Raw genomic sequence first — 27,819 nt, 5'->3', positions numbered from 1 at the left:
ATGACTGCGCACCAGTGCAAAAAGTAAGGTCTATAAAGACATGGACAAGTGAGTTTGGGGTGGAGGAACTTGACAGTCCTGACCTCTACCTGATAGAACACTTTTGGGATGAATTATAGTGGAGACTGCGAGCCAGGCCTTCTAGTCTGACATCAGTGCCTGACCTCACAAGTGCGCTTCTAGAAAAATGATCAAACAGTCCCATAGACACACTCCTAAACCTTGTGCACAGCCTTCCTAGAAGATTTGAAGCTGTTATAGCTGCAAAGCGTGGGCCAACTCAGTATTGAACCCTACAGACTAAGATTGGGATGCCATTAAAGTTCATGTGCATGTAAAGGCAGGCGTCCCAATACTTTTGGCAATATAGTGTATACACATTCCTACTAGACAGCAGACACTGGTCAGTGATGTAATATTTCTCTTCTGCATTTAACTATTACTGCCTGGTCAACTCCCACACTCAATCTCTGATTGGTTAGTGAAGGCACAGCAGCAATACAGTGATGAGTTATCTCCCTGTTCACTCTGCTCTCTCCTCCTCACAGACTGCAGAACACCTGACTATCCCCCTCCTTCCCCAAACTATTCTGTTGTACAGGAAATTGCAAAAGCCAGACAGGAAAATTTGGATACTTTTACCAGTTATAATATTTTAATGAACTTATAACCATATCTATTTGTCTTTGTTTGGTATCTGCCTAGAGTGCAGCTTTAACCTTGTCCCATCCACAAACCCTGTAGTACAATGCCCAGTGCTGAGGATACATTAAACCCAAAAGCAAATATTTATTATATTGTAGCTCACCAATTCATTTATGCTGTAATGGCATTTGTTTTCTTTTTAAGACTTTCTTTTATTTAGTTTCACTTGGTGATCCGGGCAGTAAGTCTGTTTTTTTTCACCAGAACAAACTGCCCTGCAGAAGTAGTGGTTAGAGGGTTGAGGCAAATTATTTACCACTAAAATGGATGCTTAAAATGATCAGTTTTAATTTATTTATGTAAAATTGTTACCCCACAAAGGAACAAAACTGTTAGCTGTAACTGCTTAAAAGTGTGAGTTGGAGTTTGGCTTCAATATATTAGTGTATCTAAATTTGCCAGAGCATCTAACACTCCACTTTTCCCAGATTATGCTGCTGTCCAAAATTGTCTCCGTTGCTCCTTCATCCAGAGTGTAGGCACGCCTCCCAACTTTCTGAGATGGGAATGAGGGACACCTATTAGCAAAAGTATGTAAGTATAGGACACACACCCCTGACAATGTTGGGGCATGCTCCTAATGAGACGATGGATGGTGTCCTGGGGTATTTCCTCGCAGATCTGAACCAGGGCATCACTGAGCTCCTGGACAGTCTGAGGTGTAACCTGGCAGCGTCTGATAGACCGAAACATGATATCCCAGAGGTGTTCTATTGGATTTAGGTCAGGTGAGCATGGGGTCATTCAATGGTATCAATTCCTTCATCCTCCAGGAACTGCTTGCATACTCTCTCCACATGAGGCCGGGCATTGTCATGCAGCAGGAAGAGCTCAGGACCCACTGCACCAGCATAGGGTCTTACAATGGGTCCAAGGTTTTTATGCCGATATCTAACGGCAGTCAGGGTGCCATTGTCTAGCCTGTAGAGGTCTGTGTGTCCCTCCATGGATATGCCTTCCCAGACCATCACTGACCCACCACCAAAACGGTCATGGTGAGCGATGTTACAAGCAGCCTAATGTTCCCTATGGCTTCTCCAGACCCTTTCACGTCTGTCACATGGGCTCAGAGTGAACCTGCTCTCATCTGTGAAAAACACAGGGTGCCAGTTGCGGACCTGCTTATTTGGGTGTTCAGTGGCAAATGCCAATAAAGCTCTATGGTGCCGGGCAGTGAGCACAGGGACCACTAGAGAACGTTAGGCCCTCAGGCCACCCTCATGAAGTCTGTTTCTGTTTGGTTAGAGACATTAACACCAGTGGCCTGCTGGATGTCATTTTGTAGGGCACTGGCAGTTCTCATCCTGTTCCTTCTTGCACTATGGAGCAGATACCGGTCCTGCTGATAGGTTAAGGACCTTCTGCGGCCCTGTCCAGCTCTCCTAAAGTAACTGCCTGTCTCCTGAAATCTCCTCTTGAGACTGTGCTGGTAGATATAGCAAACCTTCTGGCAACAGCACGTATTGATGTGCCATCCTAAAGGAGTTGGACTACCTGTGCAACCTCTGTAGGGTCCAGGTATCGCCTCATGCTACCATAGTGACACTGACCCTAGCCGAATGCAAAACTAGGTAAAAACAGTCAGAAAAGATGAGTAGGGAAAAAAATGTCAGTGGCCTCTGTCACAAACGTGCAACACCAGAGACTGACGCAGTCCCCCATTTTGTTAGGCATCTCCATTTTCTCCCCTCATTCTTCCCCCCCTCCCTTCCTGAGAGGCCCAGCGACATGTGGCCAGTATGTGTGTGAGTTAGGAATGTCACAGGAGGGTCATAGGAGCTGTAAAAGCCCCCAAGAGAGTCAGAGTCTCTCTGTTCACAGAACCTGCCAATTGTAACACCTCCTGAGAGATAAGGCAAGCTTTCTCAGGAGTTGAAAGAGATTCTAACCTCATAAAACCTAACTCTGTGTAGGTGACAGAATCAGATAACTTCTTGTAAATCCATTTTTCCCCTATGTCTCATATCTTGGAATATGAGAGACTTACATAAAAACCGGATCCATCATCAGATGGACGATGAGCAGGCGAACAATTTGATGGGTCACTCGCCTGGTCTTGGACACACAGGGAAGCAGAAACATATATCTCGGGAACCGTGCAGTATATAGTTTTATAATTCATATCTAATTAATCCTCAGATTTGTCTGCATAATAATCTACCCGCAGGTGGAATGTTCCTTGTGCAGGTGGACAGTTATAGACCAAAATATGGTATGGGAGATTTTTGCTCTAGTTGAGGCATCCGCCCATAACTACACGCTATTGGTCCTTTAATTCAGAGCCACCCCCTGCTGGGGACTTTAAACCAGGCTGTCAGGCCTAAGAGTAAAGAAGAAGTTGAAGACGTCTCCCATTTTTTAACATCAATACCACCTGGGAAGACCCATGGCCCTTTTGCTCTGAAACTTGGATCTGCTAACCCAGGACTTTGGCAAGTACCTTAACCCTTTCAACTCTCTCTGATATCTCTTTGCTGTGCTATGGTTCTTTGTATAGTTATATATATATATCTTAGTTACATCTTTTTTCTGTAAATATTTTTATTGCACCCGTTTGACCTTTTAGTAATAAATTTTTCTTTCTGAAAGCGTTGAACTGTTTGTATAGCTCTGTATTGCAATTTACGAATCCCTGCCTCTAAAGAGAACGCTACTGTTTGTTTAACCCTCTGTATAACAGGCCTGGGTTATGACCGTGTTATGCAGTTGATTACTTCAATCATTATATCATTATAGTGTTATAGCTGATAATGCCGAGTTTTCTCTTTCTCTGTACAAAAAGGAGGTGGTGGCAGTATGAAGGGTTAATTGCATAATTAACCTGACCAAGTAACAATCGCCCAGGCTGCCGGTACATCGATTGTGGCCCGTTAGCTGGAAAATCGTTGTGCAGGGTGCAGCTGGGTGTGGCATTTTAGATTGGCTAGTCCTTTGGTCACGAGTTTGGTGAGAAAGTCTGGGGTCTGACGCCGCGATCGTGACATATTGGATGTCACGATCGTGGGAAGGTTGCATGTTGGTGGCGGCGATCATGCGATCGTGACAGCCTCCACCTCTAAAACCATTCCTGTTTTGGGGATTGTCTCATTGTTGCCCATCTAGTGCACCTGTTAATTTCCTTAACACTAAAGCAGCTGAAATTGATAAACAACCCCCTCTGCTACTTAACTGACCAGATCAATATCCCAGGAGTTTATTTGACTTGATGCTATACTCTAATTAAAAAGTGTTCCTTTAATTTTTTTGAGTGGTGTATAATACATTTTTGGTTTTGAGTTTTTTAAACATCTTCACTTTGAGAGGAACGGGCATGTTCCAGGGTTTGTGGCTCATAAATGTCACAGGTGGTGATACAAATGATCAGAAACCAATCAGAGTGGTTACCAATCACTACGTCAGCAATGACACAGTGGGGTTTATTTACTAAAGCTGGAGAGTCCAAAATCAGACTCACGTCTGCATAGAAACCAATCAGCTTCCAGGTTTCATTGCCAAAGCTTCATTGAACAAGCTGAGGTTAGAAGCTGATTGGTTTCTATGCAGAAGGGAGTCTGATTTTGGACTCTCCAGCTTTAGTAAATAAACCCCAGTGGGTCCATGGACTCCAGAGTCTTCATAACCACTTTAAGACTAGGCCTTTTCAGACACTTTTTTTCTACATGCAAAAATCTGTATTTTTTGCTAGAATATTACTTAGAACCCCCAAACATTATATATTTTTTAAACAGAGGCTTGAGAGAACAAAATCGTGGGTGTTGCCTTTTTTTATTTCACATGGCATTTGTGCAGTGGTTTTTCTAACGTAATTTTTTTGGGAAAAAATACACTTTTATTCATTTTAATGCACAAAACACAATATACCACACAATTGTTTGATAAAATATAAAAGATGATGTTAAGATGAGTAAATAGATACCAAACATGTCATGCTTTAAAACTGTGCATGCCTGTGCAATGGTGACAAACTATGGAAATGGTATTATCCGTAGGCGACGCATTAAAAAACCTTTACAAGTTACCACTTTAGATTTATACAACAGGTCTTGTGCTAGAATTACTGCCCTTGATCTGAAGTTCAAGGTGATACCTCATTTGTGTGCTGAGATCGGTGTTTACGAATGCGGGACCGACATGTGCGTTTGCTTTTGAGCACAATCACGGGGTGACAGGGTCACTTTACATTTTTTAAAATTATGTATTTATTATTTTTACACTGTCCCTTTCATTTATTTTTTATATCACTTTTATTGTCACAGGGAATATAAATATCCCTTGTGATAGCAATAGGCAGTGACAAATACTCTTTACTTTTAGTACGTTTAGATCCCAGGTCTGTCCTCTGCCCTTCAAAGCTTAAGATCATACCAAGATAAATATGACCTTTTTTCAAACCACTAAGGGTATTTTTACAACCACAGAACCAAAAGTGATGAAATGGAAATGCTCATCTCTTCCGGTTTCTTAAACCATAGAGATGATTAGAGCCATTTCAATCTCTGATCAGCTCAATGGTCAGCCAGTGCGACAGAAGAGCCCAAGAAAGCCACAGAAGGCAGGGGGGAGGGATTTCGTCTCCTCCCGTTGCTTGTAAAAGCAATCCAGTGGCTAATTATCCAATAGGATTGCTTTTACGAGAAAGCTGACCGCCGGCTGAAAAAAAAAATACCAGGATGATGTATGCAGCTGCAGGCATCATCCTGGTATAATGACAGTCCAGCAATGTAGCTGTACATCCCTGGTCCTTAAGTGGCATAAAAGCATGGGGGTACAGGGGTGTTCTAATTTTTTTTTTTATATTTTATTATTTCTTTATTTAATTTTTTTTTTTGTACACTGTACCTTTACCTTGTTTTTTTATCATTTATATTTCTATTACAAGGGATGAACAACATCCCTTGTGATAGCATGGGCCATGACAGTTCCTGTTTATGGAGAGATCTAGGGTCTATTAGACCCCAAATCTCTCCTCTGACCTCCCAATGCATGCGATCAGACACAGATCATTCTGATCATTTGCATTGGGGCTGCATGGTAGAGCTTGGTAAAGGCATCAGTGGCAAGAAGGGGAGGGATGCCCTTCCGCCACCTGTAAAAGTAATCCAGCGACTTGCTAGCTCCAGATTACCTTTATCTTGTGCAAAATGAGAGAGAGAAAGATAAAAAGGAAAAGAGAGAGGAAGAGAGAGAGGAGCAGAGAGAGAGCGAGAGTGAGGAGAACAGAGAGAGGGAGAGAGAGAGGAGAAGAGGCAGAAGAGAGAGAGGGAGAAGAGAGAGAGAGAAGAAAAGAGAGAGAGGGAGAAGAGAGAGGGGGGAAGAGAGAGAGCTAGAGAGAGGGTGAGAAGAGAGAGGGGAGGAGAAGAGGGGGGGGGGGGGGTGGAGAAGAAAGAGAGGGAGAAGAGAGAGAGAGGAAAAGAGAGAGGGAGAGAGAGGGGGGAGACGAGAAAGAGGTAGAGTGAGGGGGGAGAAGAGAGTGAGGGGGGAGAAGACAGAGAGGGGGGGAAGAGAGAGAGGGGGGGAAGAGAGAGAGGGGGGGAAGAGAGAAAAGGGGGGAAGAGAGAAAAGGGGGGAAGAGAGAGAAGGGGGGAAGAGAGAGAAGGGGGGAAGAGAGAGAGGGGGGAGAGAGGGGGGGGAGAGAAGCCCTGATCCCTTGTCCCTTCTTGCCTGGGGGTGGTGTGCCCCCCCCCGAAAACTGCCTTTGTTTGCCAACACCCTTGTTTGCCTCGCAGCGAAAAGCCTCTGACTCTCTCCTGTACTACGCTTCCAGCCTATGATGCTCTCCTGTACTACACCTGCAGCCTCTGACCTCTCCTGTACTACACCTGCAGCCTCTCACCCTCTCTTGTACTACGCCTGCAGTCCCTGACCAACTCCTGTACTACGCCTGCAGTCTCAGACCATAGTCCTGTACTATGTCTGCAGTCCCTGACCAACTCCTGTACTATGTTGGCAGTCTCAGACCATAGTCCTGTACTAACTACAGAAACCAATCAGTGAGCGGTAATGATGTGCTGTAACCTCTATACCACCAATCAGTTAGTGTGAACCAGTTCTTTATGTTTACATTAAGTTTTTCTAGATAAGTCTATGATTTGTCTATTTGTTTTTTGGGATGTTGGGGTGGAGAGCAAAATTGCATGGGGGGGAACCCAAGAGAAGCTTAACCACACGTCCTTTAAGCCATGCCCAATATTTAGTGTCATTTAAACCACACCAGGGGCAGACTGACCATTTGAAAACTCAGGCACTGCCCGAGGGACCAGGGTCAGTAGGGGGCCCCATGAGATGCCCCTGGTACTTTTTCATAGGCTTTTTTGAGTTTGGGCAAGGACACAGGGGCCCCATGATCTCCTATTGCCCGGGGGGCCCCATGAGTTGTCAATCTGCCCCTGGACCACACCCATTTTTGGTGCATTATGTCACACCCATGATTGAATGCCCCAGCCCTGATTAACATACTGCTCTGCCTACACCGTCTTTCTGGACATACAGGAAAAAAAGTGTCCCTAAAATTTTTTTTAAATGTTGGAAACTATGTTAACCCCCCAAAAAAGCCAAAAAAACAGAGGAGGATGGCTTTAGGGTGAAGTTTCGCTTTAAGGTGAAACTGACTAAATCAACAAGTCAGGTAGAGTCTGCATCAAGGGTAAGGAAACTTCCCCAAAAAGTTTCCTTACCATTTTGCACCCACTGCCCCTAAGCAGATGTAGCTCACCCTTCTTCCTCAAATCCCTATACTTACCTAGATCATGCTCTTAGGCCTGCAGCATTGTTTGCATTCTTCTACTAGCCTCTAGTTCTGATGATTGCACGTTTGAAGCTCAGCCCCTTCTATGGTGCTAGTCAATGGATAGGAATGAATGCTCACTTTCTTGATTTCAAGCAGTGCTTTTAAATAGGTTATGATGCTCAAGTTTTTTTCCGTCCCTCACGGGGTTAAAAAAATCCAAGGTCGGCATAAATGCCGAGGGTTCCCTGTGATTGCTTTTCATTGTTAAAGAACCTTATTCATTGTAATCATCCCCCCTCTGCCTCCGGGATCTCTAAGGAAATATCCTCTCCCAGCACATCCTGAAGAGGCTAATTATCACACTGAGTAGATGAGTAACCACGTCCTCCATCCAATGGGCATAATTATGCCGAATTGCAGGGGTCGTTTACTAAATCAACACTTAAGAGGTCCATTTGACTTGATTCTAGGGGCTGAGCACGTGCTGCATGATGTACAGGAAACTCTCACTCAAACTCTCAAGCAAAATTGATGTCTGTTTTACAACAGCTCTGTTACTTTTTGTTCATTTTGGTTCCCATTCATTATACTGGACCTTACATTATAATGAGATAGCAACAAAGCACACATCTGGAACTGGCTGTATGCCTGAATATATCAGTACATGTCGTCAGAGCACTGCATTAGGATGTACAATTGCACTATGCTGCTTTAAGTCACTGCAAAGGCCATGCAAAGGAGGACAGAGCTGAGGCAGCATGTGTCCACCAGGCAAGTGCAAACAAGAAGCTGGATTGGTGGTCCTGAGTGGAGATATATTTTTTCTTTTTCTTTTTTTTTGCCAGGGAGACCAGAACTGAGACTGCAACTCACATGAAAGCAGTGGATGCAGAACAGACGCTATTCCAGAGCCTTGGCGTGCAACCTGGACTGCAGGGAGTCTGCTATGTAGTTAAAGATCTGGACACTGAGGACACCACCAGAAAGGGAGAGAGGAACCCTTTTGCTTGGCACTTGAATGAAACGTTTCTGCTTACAAAGGACTGGTGAGCGTCCGCTGGCCACCTGTACACAACTGCAATAAAGGGTTAAACTTTATTACATCCAGGTTCTTATGTTTAACCTTTCAGATATGTAAATATAGTGCAATAATTTCAGACAACTCAAACCAAAGACATGCTGGTAGGTTAATTGGCTCCTGTCTAAATTGTCCCTAGTATGTGTATGTATGAATGTAAGTTAGGGACCTTAGACTGTACGCCCCTTGAGGGTTAGGGACTGATGTGAATGTACAACATACAGTTGTGTTCAAAATAATAGCAGTCAGACATCACTAACCTGATCAATCACTGTTTTTGGTAGAAATGATATTTCTACATGGCAAATAATTTACTAGCAGGTGTAATAGAGTAATAGAAATCCAAAAGACCCAACAGTCATGACATGCATGCTGCTGATTCTGTGTAATTGAATCACTAATTGAAAGGGGCATGTTCAAAATAATAGCAGTGTGCAGTTCTATTAGTGAGGTCATTCATTCTTTGAAAAACAGGTGGCAATTATTGCCCTTCTTTAAGGAAGGAAGGCAGCAAATGTTGTACATGCTGGTTACAGTGCATTTCTCTCTGAAATTCTGAGGAAAATGGGTTGTTCCAGACATTGTTCAGAAGAACAACGTACCTTGATTAAAATGTTGATTGAAGAGGGGAAAACATATAAAGAAGTGCAGAAAATGATAGGCTGCTCAGCTAAAATGATCGCAAATGCTTTAAAATGGTAACCAAAACTTTAAAGACGTGGAAGAAAGCAAAAAACTACCATTCGAATGGATAGAAGAATAGCCAAAATGGCAAGGACTCAGCCAACAATCAGCTCCAGGAAGATCAAAGAAGGTCTAAAGTTACCTGTGAGTACTGTTACAATTAGAAGACGCCTATGTGAAGCCAAGCTATCTGAAAGAAGCCCCCGCAAAGTCCCACTGTTAAAAAAAAAGACGCGCTGAAGAGGTTACAATTTGCCAAAGAGCACATTGAAGAGAAATGGTGCAACGTTTTGTGGACTGATGAAAGTAAGATTGTTCTTTTTGGGTCTAGTGGCCAGAGACAGTTTGTCAGATGGCCCCCAAACACTGAATTCAAGCCACAGTACACTGTGAAGACAGTGAAGCATGGTTGCGCAAACATCATGATATGGGGATGTTTCTCATACTATGGTGTTGGGCCTATTTATCGCATACCAGGGATCATGGATCAGTTTGAATACATCAGAATACTTGAAGAGGTCATGCTGCCTTATGCTGAAGAGGAAATGCCCTTGAAATGGGTGTTCCAACAAGACAACGACCCCAAACACACCAGTAAACGTGCAACATCTTGGTTCCAGACCAACAAGATTGACGTTATGGAGTGGCCAGCCCAATCCCCGGATCTTAATCCAATAGAAAACTTGTGGGGTGACATCAAAAATGCAGTTTCTGAGGCAAAACCAAGAATTAGAGAAGAACTGTGGAATGTAGTCTAATCATCCTGGGCTGGAATACCTGTTCACAGGTGCCAGAGGTTGGTTGACTCCATGCAACACAGATGTACAGCAGTTCTCAGAAACAGTGTTTATACAACTAAATATTAATGAAGTGATTCAAAGGAAAGCAAAATCTTCAAACATTTTTCAGTTTATATAGTGAATGTTTGAGTTTGTAAAGAAGAATACAAACACTGCTATTTTTTTGAACAGTCTAATATTCACTTTTCTTCAATTTGTTTAGAGGAACAACACAAATTTGATATATTTTTCATCATGTTTTGATTTGGAATAGAATGTGTTGTGTTCCCAATGCATTTGTGTGTATGGAAATAAAAGCTATTAGAAGGATTTTGAGATTTATTCACTTTTTTCAACACACTGCTATTATTTTGAACACAACTGTATATGTAAAGCGCTGTGTAAATTGACAGCGCTATATATGTACCTGAAATAAATAAAGTATACTAATAAGAGGAATTTTCTTAGTTTGGTTAAAAAATGTATGACAGATGATAAAATAGATAACATACAGCATCATTCCAAATGTAGTGTAGCTTTACAATAGTTTTTGATTTACAAGAAACTTAGTAGTAGTTTTTATGTTATCAATTATGTTCATGTACCGTATTTTTCGCTCCATAAGACGCACCTGACCATAAGACGTGCCTTGGTTTTAGAGGAGAAAAACAAGAAAAAAAATATTCTGAACCAATGGACTGCAGACATAGTACAGAGGATGACCAGAGACTGCAGACAGTACAGGGGATGACCAGAGACTGCGGACATAGTACAGGAGATGACCAGAGACTACAGACATAGTACAGGAGATGACCAGAGACTGCAGATACAGCACAGATGACCAGAGACTGCGGGCACAGTACAGATGACCAGAGACTGCGGGCACAGTACAGATGACCAGAGACTGTGGACACAGTACAGGAGATGACCAGAGGCTGCGGACACAGTACAGGAGATGACCAGAGGCTGCGGACACAGTACAGGAGATGACCAGAGGCTGCGGACACAGTACAGGAGATGACCAGAGACTGGTGACACAGTACAGGTGATGACCAGAGACTGCGGACACAGTATAGATGACCAGAGACTGCGGACACAGTACAGGAGATGACCAGAGACTGTGGACACAGTACAGGAGATGACCAGAGACTGCAGACAGTACAGGAGATGACCAGAGACTGCGGACAGTAGAGGAGATGACCAGAGACTGCAGAAAGTACAGGCGATGACCAAGAGACTGCAGATAGTACAGGAGATGACCAGAGACTGTGGACCTTTGGGGAGGGAGGGGGAGCAGGTACCTGAATTTGACAGGTACCCGCTCCAACTTCCGCTGAGTTATCCTCCCTTTAGTGTGGGGACCCGGCTGTGACAGCCGGGTGCCCACTGCGCATGTGCGAGAAGCGCTGCGCTTTGTGAATGGCACGGCGTCTTCAGGGACACATGATAGGTCCCAAAAGACGCCGGGCCATTCACAAAGCGCAGCGCTTCTCGCGCATGCGCAGTGGGCACCCGGCTGTCACAGCCGGATGCCCACACTAAAGATGCCGACGTGGGAAGACTGTACAGCATTGGACCAAAGAACAGGTAAGGTCCTGCTGCAGAGAAGAGCCGAGCGGCTGGCCCGTTATTCTGACACCATGTCGGCGGCGGAAATACCGGACCAGCTGCTCCATATTCACTCCATAAGACGCACTGACATTTTCCCCCCTTTTTTGGGGGGGGGAAAAGTGCGTCTTATGGAGCGAAAAATACTGTATATGTAGCACTACCCCCTTAGGAATTGCTAAAGATTTGGGTCCCCCTATAGTCCTGCACAGCCAAGCATCGCACATCTTCACCATAACTTGCACCAGCAGACAGAAAACCAGACCTTGAGCTTTGTTTTGAAGTTTTATTATGGATGTAAAACTTGGATGGGGTAAGGGGTATATATGGGATGCACAAGGGAATGGCAACTGAGGACAAACTTCCTGAACTATATTACAAGTCTTTATACACACAAAAATCCTTTTCTGGAGAACTAGCCAGCAACGCAAAAATGTACCTCTCCAACCCCAGATACTCCTCAATCCGGCTGTATGGCGAAATCCCTGGACAGGGGATCCAGTAGTCACTACTAGAGGGCAATAGTCCCAGCTGCAGAGTGAGTTCCCACCCAAATGCTTTCTCCCCTCTCTGGCCCAGGGGGTGTAGGTGTACTCACTGAGTCCGTCTCCTGTGCTACTGTTGGGAAGGTGGCTACTGCTGCCAGGTGGTCCTCTTTAAGGGGGCCAGTGAAGTCCACAGCTTTCTTCCTTTCAAGGTTTCTCTGCCTGGAGGTGAGCCCCTTCCAGCCTGGGCTCCCTCCCAGGCTCCTTTATCTCAGCCTTACTTCTCCATCTTCCACCTACACTCTCCTGCTACTGAGCAGACTCTTCTTTTATGGGTTGTCCTGGCCCCTTTCAAACCTCCTGTTGAGGATCAACCAGGTTCCCTCAAGAGTACAGGACAACTACTCTTCAGATCCATCCACTGTCTCTAGGCCTTCCTCCAAAGCTCTAGAGCAGGGGGGAATTGCGGAGGGGCTGGCCTTCAGAGCCTCTCAGCCCTGACCACAATTTGACCCCTCTCTGGCTATTACGCCTGGGCTTCTGCTCACCCCCTGTCTAACCATTGGAGTTTAGCTACCTAGGAGGCCCCCTGCTAAAAGCACAGCCACATTCTCATTGGCTGGGTATCCCACACATAAAAACTGAAAAGGGGTACAAAACTGGTAAAGGGGGAAAAGTATGAACAAATAAATATTTGTATCAAAATCTAAAATTTTGCATATGTACAGTTTTACATGAAGAACATATACAGTTGCAAGAAAAAGTATGTGAACCCCTTGGGATTACGTGGAGTTTTGCATGAATTGGGCATAAAATGTGCTCTGAACGTCATCTAAGTCACAACAATAGAAGAACACAGTCTGCTGAACATAATACTACACAAACATTAGATGTTGCCATGGTTTAATTGCACATAACATGTAAACATTCACAGTGCAGGGAGGAAAAAGTATGTGAACCTTTGGACTTAATAACTGGTTGACCCTCCTTTGGCAGCAATAACCTCAACCAAACGTTTCCTGTAGTTGCAGATCAGACCTGCACAACGATCTGGAGTCATTTTGGACAACTCCTCTTCACAAAACTGTTTCAGTGTAGCAATATTCTTGGGATGTCTGGTGTGAATCGCTCTCTTAAGGTCATGCCACAGCATTTCAATCGGGTTGAGGTCAGGACTCTGACTGGGCCACTCCAGAAGGCATATTCTGTGCTGTTGCAGCCATTGTTTTGTTGAATTACTTGTATGCTTTGGGTCATTGTCCTGTTGCATCACCCATCCTCTGCGAAGCTTCAGTTGGTGGACAGATGGTCGTACGTTTTCCTGCAAAATGTCTTGATAAACTCTGGAATTCATTTTCCCATCAATGACAACAATCCGTCCAGGCCCTGAGGCAGCAAAGCAGCCCCAAACCATGATGCTCCCTCCGCCATGTTTTACACTGGGGATGAGGTTTTGATGTTGGTGTGCTGTGCCTTTTTTTCTCCACACACAGTGTTGTGTGTTCTTCCCAAACAACTCAATCTTGGTTTCATCTATCCACAGTATATTCTGCCAGTAGTGCTGTGGAACATCCAGGTGCTCTTTTGCAAACTTCAAACGTGCTGCAATATTCTTTTTGGACAGCAATGGCTTCCTCCGTGGTGTCCTCCCATGTACTCCATTCTTGTTTAATGTTTTCCTTATTGTAGATGTGTCAACAAAAATGTTAGCATGTGCCAGAGATTTCTGTAGGTCTTTAGCTGACACTCTGGGATTCTTCTTTACCTCATGCAGCATTCTGCGCTGTGCTCTTGCAGTCATTTTTACAGGAGGACCACGCCTAGCGAGAGTAGCAACAGTGCTAAACTTTCTTCATTTGTAGACAGTCTGTCTTACCGTGGACACATGAACATCAAGGCTTTTGGAGATACTTTTGTAACCCTTTCCAGCTTCATGCAAGTCAACAATTCTTGATCGTAGGTCTTCTGAGAGCTCTTTTCTGCGAGGCATGGTTCACATCAGACAGTGCTTCTTGAAACCAGTAAACCCAAAACAGGTGTGTGTTTTTTAAGGGCAGGACAGCTGTCAGCAACACATCCAATATCATCACACTGATTGGAGTCAAGGTTGGCTCACTCCTGGCTCCAATTAGCTCTGGGAGAAGTCATTAAGCTAGGGCCTCACATACTTTTTCCTCCCTGCACTGTGAATGTTTACATGTTATGTGCAATTAAACCATGGCAACATCTAATGTTTGTGTAGTATTATGTTCAGCAGACTGTTCTTCTATTGTTGTGACTTAGATGACGTTCAGAGCACATTTTATGCCCAATTCATGCAAAACTCCACGTAATCCCAAGGGGTTCACATACTTTTTCTTGCAACTGTATACACCCTGACTATGTCTAGCTGATCACTAACAGGGAAATAAACAATATACATCAATATATAAACAACAACATATAATGGCAAACAAATACATGAAGTACCTCCCCCTCAAGGGAAATCCTTCATGTAGTGCAGAAGTCTTCTTCTCAGTTCTGTATCCGGGAGACTGCCGTCCTGGGACCTGCACAACAGTAGATAAGAAAGCAGGGAAAATATGCAGTCCTAGCACTAGCTAGCTAACTACATAATGTAGCAACATTAGTTGAGGAGGAGCCCCTCCGAAAAGTCACCAAAGACTAAGTGGTTTCTCAAGACACTCCCCGACCAGCCAATCTGGAAGCAAACACAATAAAGTCAGGCTTAGTCCATATGAAAAAAACTCAATAAACACAACTGCAGTAGGAATCCCCTTTTAATAGTAGTGTTTGGGACTGGGTAGCTTATACAGTGTCTTGAAAAAGTATTCATACTCCTTGAAATTTTCCACATTTTGTCATGTTACAACCAAAAACGTAAATGTATTTTATTGGGATTTTATGTGATAGACCAACACAAAGTGGAACATAATTGTGAAGTGGAAAGAAAATGATAAATGGTTTTCAACATTTTTTACAAATAAATATCTAAAAATTGTGGCGTGCATTTGTATTCAGCCCCCCTGAATCAATACTTTGAAGAACCACCTTTCACTGCAATTACAGCTGCAAGTCTTTTTGGGGATGTCTCTACCAGCTTTGCACATCTAGAGAGGGACATTTTTGCCCATTCTTCTTTGCAAAATATCTCAAGCTCTGTCAGATTGGATGGAAAGCATCTGGGAGTCTTGCCACAGTTTCTCAATTGGATTTAGGTCTTCACTTTGATTGGGCCATTCTAACACATGAATATGCTTTCATCTAAACCATTTCATTGTAGCTCTGGCTGTATGTTTAGGGTCAAAGTAGATGGAGCCATCAGGCCTACGAGCTGAGATAGAGTAGGTTACCTTAGGCCTTCCTGCTTTTAAAACCACCACTCAGGCAACAATAAGCTTGGTAGGGCAAAGTCTTTTGTAGCAGCCACCTGTTGAGCAGTAAAAAGATTTGAGAACACTGAAGGGTCGCCCCAGTTACTCCGGGCAACAGCATGCAGGGAAGCGGCATACAGCATACATAGTCTTTTATAGAAACGAACTGTAGTGCAGCAAAGGGACTTGTGTAGACTGGTAAGCCACTCCGGTTGCTCCGGGCAGCAGCAAGCAGACAACAATAGTAGGCACTTCACTGATTATAGCAGGTACATTTAGTGCATAGTCTTTTGTTATGACCATCTGTAGAACAGCGAAAGACATATTCAGGTTGATGGGCTGTTCTGGTTGCTCCGGGCAATGGCAACAGCGACAGCAAAGCACATTGTTCTGACTTCTATTAAAAAGCACAGTCCTTTTTACCAGCCACCTTTAGATTAGCAGGAAGATCTTCCGTTAAGCCCAGTATAGTTACTATCTGCAAAGACTGTAGCAATATCACTTTCTTGGCTTGTCGGTTGCTAGGGGTAGCAGCAAGCAGGTTGCTAAAGGGAAATCCCGGAATTACGAGCCCCCACATGTAGCACTACCCTCTTAGGAGTTGCTGAAGATTTGGGTCCCCCTATAGTCCTGCACAGCCAGGCATCACACATCTTCACCAAGACTTGCACCAGGAGACAGAAAATCAGCTCCTTGAGTTTTATTTTTAAGTTTTATTAGGGATGTAGAATTTGGATGGGGTAAGGGGTATCTGGGATGCCCAAGGGAATGAGGCAACTGAGGACAAACTTCCTGAACTATATTACAAGTCTTTATGCACACAAAAATATTCTTCTGCAGAGCTAGCCAGCATCTCCCAATGTACTTCTCCAACCCCAGATACTCCTCAATCTGGCTGCATGGAAGAATCCCTGGACAGGGGATCCAGTAGTCACTACTAGAGAGCAGTAGTCCCAGCTGCAGAGGGAATTAGGTTTCACACCCAAACACTCTCTCCCCTCTCTGCCCTAGGGGGTGTAGATGTACTCACTGGGTCCTTCTTCTGTGCTGTTGTTTGGTAGGTGGCTGCTACCAGGCCTATTAGCTGGACCACTCCTTCCCTGATGCCAGATGGTCCTCTCTCAGGATAATGATGAAGTCCAGAGTTTTCCACCTTCCCAGCTCCACTGCTCATAAGTGAGCCCCTCTCTCCATCTTAGCCCCCTTCCAGGCTCCTGCCTTTAGCGTCACATCTTCCTCTCTGACTTCCACCCGAACTCTCCTACCGGTGAGCAGGTTCACTTACTTTTAAGGGTTGTCCTGGCCCCTTCCAACCTCCTGTTGGGTTTTGGCCAGATTCCCCCAAGAGTACAGGACAACCATTCCTCAGATTCACCCACTGCCTCTAGGCCTTCCAACAAAGCTCTAGAGCAGGGGGAAATTCCAGAGTGACTGACCCCACTCTGGCTGTTACACCTGGGCTGCTGCTTAGCCCCCATCTAAACATTGAAGTCTAGCTCCTCCTAGCTACCTAGGAGGGCACTACATATAAGTAATCACTTCTGTTTATATATCTAGGTATATACAACATGTCTATGTATACTGTGACAACACTTTCCTTACTCTGGGAATGTGGCTCAAAAATGGTTTTAACTATTTTTTATTCTATATATATATGGTTGGAAGACAAAAGACCATTTCAGCTTTCTCAGAACTAAAGAAGTATCTGAGAGAAGGAATTTCAAATGAAATTACGGGCTCCCTTGGATTGGAATGATGCTGTATTTTATCTATTTTATCACCTGTAATACATCTTTAAACCAAGCTAAGTAAATTCTTTTTATTATTATACTTTTGAGTTTTCTGAAATTATTGCACTACATCTATCTGAAAGGTTAAACATAAGAACCTGGAATTAATAAAGTTTAACCCTTTATTACAACAATAGTTACTAGCAGAGGGACACCTTATCATTGCATGTGTGAATTTTTAAAGGGACACTACCAAAAGCACTTTTTGGGCCCCAATGAGCTGATTATCAGAAGGTCTAGGTGTATACCTGACTGCTAACTGTTCCTGCAGTGATCCCCTATAGGTCTTCCCCTTATTTAGTCTACACAGTATAGGTTTAAGAAAGAGGTAGACTATTAAACATTCACTGTTTGACATCCATGGCTGTTGCATTACCACTATATGCTGCTGTGTAAGTTGTTATGGTTCATGCTGTGATTTGCTTAACCACTGCGGTATATCTTCTGATTGTGAATCTAACGGAGGTGTAGGCGGGACAGAACACACACGGAGAGCAAAGTACACACAAGGCTTTTACTGAGTGACAGGGACTGGCAGATGATAGCACAATGATTAAAGCTCGGAATACAATTTGCAATACCTTGGTGTGTTCTGATCTTATTCTCAGGTACCTGCGGTAAGCATCCCAGGTTGGATGGGAGACTGAGAGAACCCTGACTGAAATTAACCATTACAGTTCAGTGGTGTCAGAAGTGGGATCTGCATCACCGCAGCCGTAAGCCTATGTTCTCTTGTCATCTGTTGTGGGACAGATTCTATAACAAACCCGTGCTTTGGGAGCAAGGGTCAAACGGAGCTGTGGGAGCTGCCCGGGGAAAAGGAATTGATTGCCTAGGCTATTACTACTGTTAATCTATATCCTCTCCAGCTGTGGTCTTGCAAATTTAGAAGTTAAAATTTATCACTGTATTGATATTTGGTGTATGTATATTGCTGCAAATTCTGGAACACTGTTAGACGCCCCAATATCTCAGTGAAGCGAAAGCTAGTGACCTGAGACAGTTGAAAGCAAGTGATGGTGGGAAGGAAAATTGTGGTAATAATTAATGACAAAGGAAGTGACAACTTAAGTATTAACTCCTCTGACGGTTGAAGCGGGGAATTGTTGAAAGCTTTAGCGTTGTACAGCCCCTCTCTCACAGTGATTGTTGTCGCTTCATTTTGGATTCTTGTTTAATTATAATAGACGCTACTTTGCATTTCTAGGAAGGGGAGTTCTCAAGGTAAGGGGAAGAAGCCACAGGCTAAACAACAGAATATAAATAAGAAGCGGCACCTAAAGAGACCTCAGAAATCAATGCCAGATCCCGACAATGGCCCCGTAAATGAAACCCCTAAGCTATTTTTATGCCGTATTTGAACAGATTATTGGGTTGGTCCTTGGGTAGATAATGGCAGGATGGACGGAAAGTATGGGTAGTTCAGACCCGTTCCCTAGAGAAGGTTCAGTCTACCCACTTAACAATGGTGAAAGGACTGTGTTTAGGAGATGAGGAGGCTTTTCCATGGTATGGACCAAATCCTGGGTGGAATATGTCATATATGAGGGAACGTGGGGGGAAATTAATTCAGGTGGGCACCCTATTATAAACTGCCAGCTGATAAGCAGGATAAAAACTCTTTGCCCACCACACCACCTCCCTCTCCTGACTATGTGCAACTGTATCCATCCATTCCTTAGGGAACAAAGCCTAGTGAATTAACTGAGGAGGACTTGATAACATTGGCTCAGGCTGCGTCAGGACGGAGAGCCCCAACCCCTATACCTACTGTCCCCATCTGAAGGACAGTAACTCTAGGTCACAACACAGTTTTGCACACCACATGGTGCACTACCCCCCTAAGAGTTGCTGATTTTTTTGGGGATTCCTGTGGATCTGGACTCCACTCTGAAAGCCCAACCCCTGTTGACACCACAGAACACTCTTAACTGAAATAAATCACTACCAGAAAGTGAATTCACACATGGATTGAAGTAAACTAGTAAGAGGTTTATAGCAAACGTCAATATGGCTTGGTTACACAGCATAAACAGAATTGGAATGTGTAAAATAATTGTTACTTTGTCAATTTGAACTTAAGAAAAGACAACACTTATCACAGAATCAGTTAGTGTTAGCAGGCCTGCTTTTCAGAAACTAACCCAATACCTTCAACCTGAGGTGGTCTGGCAGTCCCCAGTGAGCAGCTAAGACTTTCAAACAGGTAGACTAGCTCACTTTGGGGTCTCAGGACCTGATGGCAAGGGGATAGTTTGAAATAAGGAAAAGAGCTCTTTACAGCCAAAACAACCAATGTTCTTTAAAGGCAATGAAGAGTCTTTTGTGCGCAAGATGGGACCAATTGGTGTACAGTGAAGAAAAGTGGGGACTGTAACCCTCTGAGGAACAGTGTAATCAAGAGAGGGAAAAATGACACTCCCCCTGCAGGCAGCAATTTTACAGAAGTAATGTTTCCTTAAGGCACTAGTGAATCTAAAACAACAAGTGGATAAACTGGTAAAAGTGATTTCTTGGCACAGGGCAACTCTACTTTGGGGCTACAAGACTTTTGGCACAATAGAGAAAAGGCCTCCTTAGCTGGGTGAATTGATGATTATGGTGACCCAGCGGTGGTTCGGCCTGTGGACCGACTGTCCTGCCTTCAGTTCTGATGATAAGGCTGTGCTAATTGTAGTCAGACAATAGCGGCTAAAGGAACTAGGCCGCAACTTCTAATAACTATGTGCAATGTCCGCAGCTGTATGGAGGAAAATAGCAAAGGTGAAGCATGTGTCAGTGTTCCCTTTCTTTGATAATGCTTGGAACTCTCTAAGGCCTCCACACACTCTTCGATCCCGCCTGCAGCGTTCCGTCCGGTCACCTGCTAGCAAATTAGCTTTCTCCGTGATGCTGCAAGATTAACAAATTCTCCTCTCCCCCACTCTTTTTCTCTTTCCACAGCCTGGTCCGTTCCTCCTGCAGTCAGTGCAGTCCTCTCTCCAGATCTCTCCTCTCTTCCTTCCTGTCTCATCTCCCAGGCCTTCATATATATACGCCTCCTCCCATACACCTGCTCTTCTGGGAAATGTAGTTCTATACTACATTGTTCCTCAGCAAAGTCGTGCGGTTCAGCATACAAGTACCATGGGGCTTCTCTACAGAGTGTGACTGCCACTGTTCTGCAGGACACTGCCATCTTAAATTTGTTTTAGCATTCTGAATCCACTTATAAAAGGGTGTTACACACACATCATGTATTACATGTATTAAAGAACCGCACAACACAGCACATGATGGCACAAAAGTCTTCAGGGTACGAGGTGATTCTCATATCTACCTACAATTTATCCCTGAAATACTCTTCCCCCACGTCAAGACCAATCACAATTCTGAACGGCATGTTAGGTTTGAAGGGAGAACAGGATATGCCCTGAGGAACATGACTGCTTTCATGTAATACATGAGGTCACTACATCCAGAGCTGACATGATGTCTGAACCACAAGAGAATTTTAAAGACATTTTTGTAGATGGTTCATACACCAGACCTACTGAACGTGAGTTTAAAACAGGATATGCAGTGGTAAAGCTGCCAGACATTATACATGAAGCCTCATCTGTTCCTTACAAATCAGCTCAATCTGCTGAATTGATTGCTCTTATCAGCTTTTTAAAGGACAAAACGTTAATATTTACACTGACTCCAAGTATGCCTTTGGTGTAGTTCATGATTTTGGGAAAATATGGAAAAGAAGAGGGTTTGTGATGGCAGATGACAAGAAAATATCCCATGGAGATTTGATTACTGATTTACTAGAATGATCCATTTGCCTGCTCAAGTGGCAGTGATTAAATGCAAACGTCATATGCATTCTGATGATCATGTTGCAAGAGGCAATTCACTGGCAGATCAGGTGGTTACAGCAGCCACCCAATTGCCCTTGGCTGATACTGCCCCGCTTGATTTAATGATCCTCATGGTACCATCGTCCCTCCTTGAAGACACCCTCTTGAGAGAATTACAAATGACAGCTTCACAGGAGGATGTAGAATGTTGAAAGGAGTCAGGGTTGTCACTAGACCAAAATGATCTTATGACAAAAGGAAGGGTAATAGGTTTATTGGAACATAACGCCCCATTATTAATAACTCAGTTCCATGGTATTGGTCATAGAGGCAAAGCACCCTGCAGGAGATCAAGAAAAAGTTTTGTATCAAAAATCTGGAAAGAGTAGAAGGACAGCTGAGCAGGTGCATGATCTGTGTCAGGAATAATGTACAAGGACAGAGACATGGTAAGTTGGGCCATTTGCCTTCTCCACAAGGTGTGTTTCAGGAACTTCAGATTGACTTCACACGTACTGTATGTCTAAAGGTCAGAGAAACAAAAGCAAGTATTTGTTGGTAAAAGTGGATAAATTCTGCAAATGGCCAGAAGCCTTTGAAACAAACAAGGAGGATGCCAAAATGGTTTCCAAGATTCTGTGCAAGGAAATCATCCCAAGATGATTTCCTTGCACAGATCATCCCAAGATGGAGATGCCTGGTGAGGAATTGTTGAACGGATGAACAGAACTATAAAGGTGAAACTAAGAAAGGCTACTGGGGGTATGTATGTGAAGTGGGAGAGGTACATACTGGTGGTTTTAGCAGAATTCAGAATGACCCCAAACAAAACTACTAAATTGTCACCCTTTGAAATTGTGATGGGTAGACCATTCCCAACCCCTTGTACCAGACAACCCATGGTCCTAATGCCTGGTGATTTGGAATTGATACAAGAGGAATATGTAGTAAATGTAATACGTGTGGTATCTGTCTCCTTTCTTTTACCTTCACAGGAGTTAACACACCCGTTCCAACCAGGAGACAAAGTGGTAGTGAAAGCCCTGCACAAGTACAAGTCAACAGACCCCCCTTATGGAGAACCAACAACGGTGACCGCAGTGACCAGAATGGCAGTGTTAACGGCGGATTCACATTCCTGGATACATGCATTGAGAGTCAAGGAAAATCCAGATGGGCCACACCCATTGGGCCAAGAAGATGTTTCTCCATTCGGACTATGCTTACAAGAACTTTGTCTCAGTACAGTGAGATCAGTGATAGTTTTCCGTCTGGTATGGCTTAGTACTACCTTCTGGTATCACCTACAAGAACTGTCTTTTTGTCCAGGATATAAATTTATTAATGCTTTAGATTATAAATCTGTCAGAGGCTTGAGATCAGTGTTGTTGCTACAGTTTGAATATGGGTATGCACAAAAGTCAGATTATCATAAACTCTGGGTTTACAGTAAAGTACACCAGGTAAACAAGTTGGAATGTCAATCCTAATGTGTTTATAATTTTTTCTTTTCCTGTGTATGGCCATAAAGGTATGTTGATGCTTATGAAAGAAAACTATTCTAGCTGCAGAGGATGATTATGATGATGAAACATGAATAAGGAGACATAAATCTCTCATTCGGTCATAAATTGTCCCAAAAAGAGGGGGTGATAGAGTTACTCTTTAATCTTCCGATAATGGCACATACTTTGGCATAAGGCCCCGTTTCTGGGCAGAAAAGCTAAAAATGGCTAGTTTAGTTTCAGCCGGTTTATGCATGAATTATAAACATGCTAAAATGTATACTCCTTGATAAACGTGTATTATTTTTATTGGTTAAAGGTCATATTATACCTGCCCACCTGCTTGCACATTTAAGTTTGAACACAGTGATTAAAGCTCGGAATACAATTTGCAAAACTTTGGTGTGTTCTGATCTTATTCTCAGGTACCCACGGTAAGCACCCCATGTTGGATGGGAGAGTGAGAGCATCCTGACTGAAATGAACCCTTACAGCAGGGAGTGGGCAAGGGTCAGAGTTCAGAACAAACTGGCTCAGCACAGATCACATCCACAAGCAGACCGGGCACACAGCAAGGGTGGCAGAACTCCTCAAAGCAGAGGGTTAAGTCCATAGCCCAGGGATGGCACACAGCAGGGATGGCAGAACTCAGGCAGGCAATGGGATTGCAGTCTTTATGTCCAGTGGGCACAGAGCATGGGAGCATCAGAACACGCCATGGGAACATCAACGGACATATAGCTTGCATGTGGTGAATCCACATGCAGGTGCACGGGGGAGGCAGACTTCTCGGTGTTCTGCCGGGGAGAGGTGTGGAAGCCCTCAGTAGGAGGTCACTCCCTGGCACCCAGCAAGGAGGTTATGTGTTCTGCATGTGGGCACCAGGGAAGGTGATGGCATAACAGTGTGAGGAATAGTGGGCAGCTGGGGGGTTGGGGGGAGCCAGGTGGGTGACTGTGACAGCAAACCATTACAGTCCAGTAGAATCCTTTTATTGCTGATTCATCACTGCACAGTTCTTTTTCACACTTATATGATATATGCAAAATACTTTGCTATTTTGTCATTTCTTATATATTGTGGTGTCATCAGTATTTAAGAACTGTCATCCCGGCGCAGTTGTCAGATGGTGGGAGCCAACGCTGAGAGCAGAGCGCTTTTTTTTTCCTTTTTTTCCTTTGACTGACACAACTTTTCTGGAGCCCCTCAACCTGCCTGGATGAGAATCCTTGGTAATACCCTTTTTTTGCACTTTAGCAGGGCACGGAACTGCCACAGTTTGCATTAGAATAATAACATATCTGAGTAAATCGGGAAGACATTTCTCAGGTGACACACTCATACAGGGGAGTCTGGGTCACAGCCATTCAAGAAGGTCATCTAAAGTGTCAATGGACATCCACATAAAATTCAAAAATTTGTCTGGATATTTTCGCAGCTCAGCAAACATGCTTGTAAAATTTATCTTTAAAAGCGCTGAGACAACAGGATGTATCCAGTTGCAACGACTCGATCACTTCTCTTCCAATAGTCTCCATCTTCTCACCCTCCTCAACAAAATCAGCAGGATTGCTTCATCAACCCCCCGAATGATAATGAGATCCATGCTGAAACAGTTCTCTCTCTTTGCAAAAAAAAAAAACAAGTAAAAATGTTTTGCAATACATTGTGGGCATTTTTGAGTAATAAAATGAGAAGAGGAGAGTGTGTAAAAATGTTGGCTTATAAACGCTATACGTACATACACACACATAAATGCATGTGCGATATGCAGCTTTTAGCTTGTTTTTGTGCCGCAACTTTCTTCCAGTAGTTCTGGCATTCAGAGAAGCTTTTTCAGACACCCCGTGTGCATGAGGCCCCAAGCTGAACTCTAGACCGGGGTCTCCAAGCTTTTCACTTTGAGGGCCACACATTCTACATTCTATTTGCAGGTCGAAAAAAAAACAGTTATTTATAAATGAAGTCACAGCAGCAGAATAGAATACAATATGGCAGGCAGTACAGTTGGTCCTAATCAGTCTCCACATAAATCATTGTCCCTGTCAGACTCCCCACATATATGTGTCCTCATCACCCATCGGAGTCACTAACAGATTGTTGTCTACATCAGAGCCCCCCACATTTGTGCCGCCATCAGGACCCTTCCCGCACGTGTTATCATCAGAGTCCCCCCACACCAGGGGCGGACTGACAACTCATGGGGCCCCCGGGCAATAGGGGATCATGGGGCCCTTGTGTCCTTGCCCAAACTCAAAAAAGCCTATGAAAAAGGCATCTCATGGGGCCCCCTACTGACCCCGGGCCCTCGGGCAGCGCCCGAGTTTCCAAATGGTCCGTCCGCCCCTGCCTCACACACATCCCCATCCCATCAGGGCCCCCACACACGTGTCCCAATCAGAGTCCCCCACACGTGTCCCAATCAGAGTCCCCCACACGTGTCCCCATCAGAGCGCCACTCCCTTAACCTGCCTTTTCTAGGCCTATCAGTCATATATATTATGAATATGGATATTTTTTTTTCCACCTTACATTTTCCGTTTACATCAGTGTCTTCTACCTGGCTCCTGCCCGTCTCTTATACAGATACGTTGTAGGGGAGGGACAAGGCCCATAAGCATTGCTTAACTGCCGCAAAGAAAATTCAGATCCCCTGAACTGACAGATAGTGCTGTGCTGGTTGCCATTAGACATGTGCAAAATTGAAAAATTAGTTTTGTTTCGTTTCGATTCATTGTGTGACTAATTTTGTTTCCTTCAATTAGTTAAATTTGTTTTTCGGAATTTGTTTCGTTTATTCAAATTCAAAATTTTTAGCAGATTTGATAATGATTTTAACGGATTCGAAAACAATTCTAGTGTATTTGAAAACAATTCTATTGTTCCAATCCATAATCCACAATCCACATGTGTTTTTGATGGTATATGGGCTATATGAGTTGCATGACCATATTGGAAATTTCTATATCAGCAAAATTTTCTTTGATCACTACTCACATCACCATATCGCAGCTCAAACTTTTTTGTAAAGTATTTTAGTCTTTTCTAATCTATTCTAGTATTTTATATTCTATTCTAATATACTATTCTGTTTGAGTTCAAATTCATTCTATTCAAAATTCGAATTTCAGAAGGCAGTTATATTCTATTTTATTCTATTCTATTGTTTTTCTATTCTATTCTATTCTTTGATTCTCTATTCTAATCTTTTCTATTCTGTTCTTTAATTTTCTATTCTAATATATTCTATTCTAATTGATTCTATTCTATTCCTTTATTTCCTGTTCTATTTTGTTCTGTTTTACTCTATTATTTTCTATTCTATTCTTTGATTTTCTATTCTAATTGATTGTATTATTTTCTATTCTTTTCTTTGATTTTCTATTCTAGTCTTTTCTATTTTTTTTTTATTTGATTTTCTATTCTAATCTTTTCTATTATATTCTAATGGATTCTATTTTTTTCTATTCCTTTATTTTCTATTCTATTTTGTTCTGTTTTACGCTATCGTTTTCTATTGTCTTCTGTTCTATTCTTTTATTTTCTATTCTGTTCTTTTTTCCTCTGCTCATGTTTATTTTTATATGCTATTCTTTTCGTTATTTTCTGTTCTATTTTATTCTATTCTTGTTTTCAAATTCAAATTGTTTTTTTAAATTTGTTTTCGAATTTGAATTTGTTTTCGATTGTGTTTTCAAATTTTGGACGAATTTCGTTTCATTATTTCGCATTAATTTAAATTTGTTACTATTGTAATTCGGAGTTTGGATAAATCCGAATAACGTAAAATTCATCTGAATTTCGATTCGGAACTAAACAAACTGAATATATCTAGTTGCCATAGCTATGTTATTCTCAGGACTGGATAGAAATAAAAACAGACATTTTTAGCAGATAAAACAGCTCTCATATATGTAATTCATTTGTGTTTTCAGTTGTTTGCCAGGAGTTCAGCTCTAAAGTCAAACAGACAGTTTTTTTCAGCACTACTGCAAAGCATTCCTAGAATTAAACTTCAACTGAAACATGACTAACTTGCTCCAAAACAGCAGTTCACAGGCAATTAGAACGCAATCATTATAACGGTGATGCCGGTGTCTACAGGATGTCAAGAGAGTGGGCGTCTCAGAATAAGTTGTAAGCAGGAGCAAATTGACTCCATATACCAAACACAGCTGATAATAAGGGGCTACTTTAAAGCTGATAGAGTATATGCGGCAATATCAAACAAAGAGGCTACATGCAATGGGAATGAGGGAACCAAGTGACCTGATAAAAAGACATCAAAGAAAAGAACAAACTGAAGTTATTGGACTTTCTAGACATGCAAACCTGGAAAAACAGCTTAAGCCTTAAGGTAACCAGTTATAAATGATTGGCCATTGAGAACACTGACATAATAAACTCTAAGTGGGCAGACGTCTACAAGGTAAACTTTGCAGGTTAGTTCAAGGGGTTTTATACCAACAGATTCAGCCAGCCCCCTCTTCATCCACTAATTAAAGGTCCACTCTCTAGTCACATGGAAAATAAAGGCTTGTGATGAATGCAGATATCTTTTCACCTGCCCTAAAGTGAACGGTAATCAGGACAATTCAAGTGTAGCCAGGTGCTTGGCTAAGATTTAGACACGTGTGATTTGTTTTATTCCAAATTGAAATCCAGATGAATTTTTCATTTTTTGGAAATTAGGATGTATCCAAATTTCAGAATACAACAGTAACAAATGTCAATGAATCCGAATGAAACATTAACAAAATTCATCCATTTAATTTGGATCTGAATTAAACAAATGGTTTAAATTCATTGGACAATTGCTGGTTGTTAAGGAGCAGGCCTCCTAGCCGCCGTGCCCTTAACAAACATGACTAATCTGCTGTCAGCGGGATTCCCTGCTGACAGCAGAATATTAAAAGAAATTGCTGACATTAAAGGACAAGTTCACCTTTTGTAATATGTTACATGTTACACCCATATTCACGGTGTAACATGCAGGGGCAGACTGACAGCTCATGGGGCCCCCGGGCAATAGCACACCCAAAAAAGCCTATAAAAAGGTAACAGGAGCATTTCATGGAGCCCCCTACTGACCCCGGGCCCTAGGGCAGTGCCCAAGTGCCTGAATCGTCAGTCCACCCCTGACCATGTAACATGTTATGAAAAGACTGGACTCTGCACTCCCCTGATCCCCACTGTGAAATTAGTAACTTAAACTGAACCAGACCCAAACAAAACTAATTTTTTTGTTCTGCATATG

At 43.0% G+C, this 27,819-nt stretch overlaps 1 long non-coding RNA gene across 1 annotated transcript; it reads left to right on the top strand.

Moving 5' to 3' along the window:
* Positions 1-8,288: 8,288 nt before the first annotated feature.
* On the top strand, positions 8,289-22,959 carry LOC149459713 (uncharacterized). The gene is made up of 2 exons (XR_016313220.1): positions 8,289-8,478; positions 22,053-22,959. It is a non-coding gene; the product is annotated as an uncharacterized LOC149459713 (long non-coding RNA).
* The last annotated feature ends 4,860 nt before the right edge of the window (positions 22,960-27,819 follow it).

This window comes from Staurois parvus, unplaced genomic scaffold, assembly GCF_062004578.1.
Source record: "Staurois parvus isolate SC_StPar_1 unplaced genomic scaffold, SC_StPar_1.0 ptg000249l, whole genome shotgun sequence".
Taxonomy (NCBI): Eukaryota; Metazoa; Chordata; class Amphibia; order Anura; family Ranidae; genus Staurois; species Staurois parvus.
The sequence above is the reverse complement of the archived record's forward strand: the minus strand, read 5'-3'. Positions and strand labels throughout refer to the sequence as shown.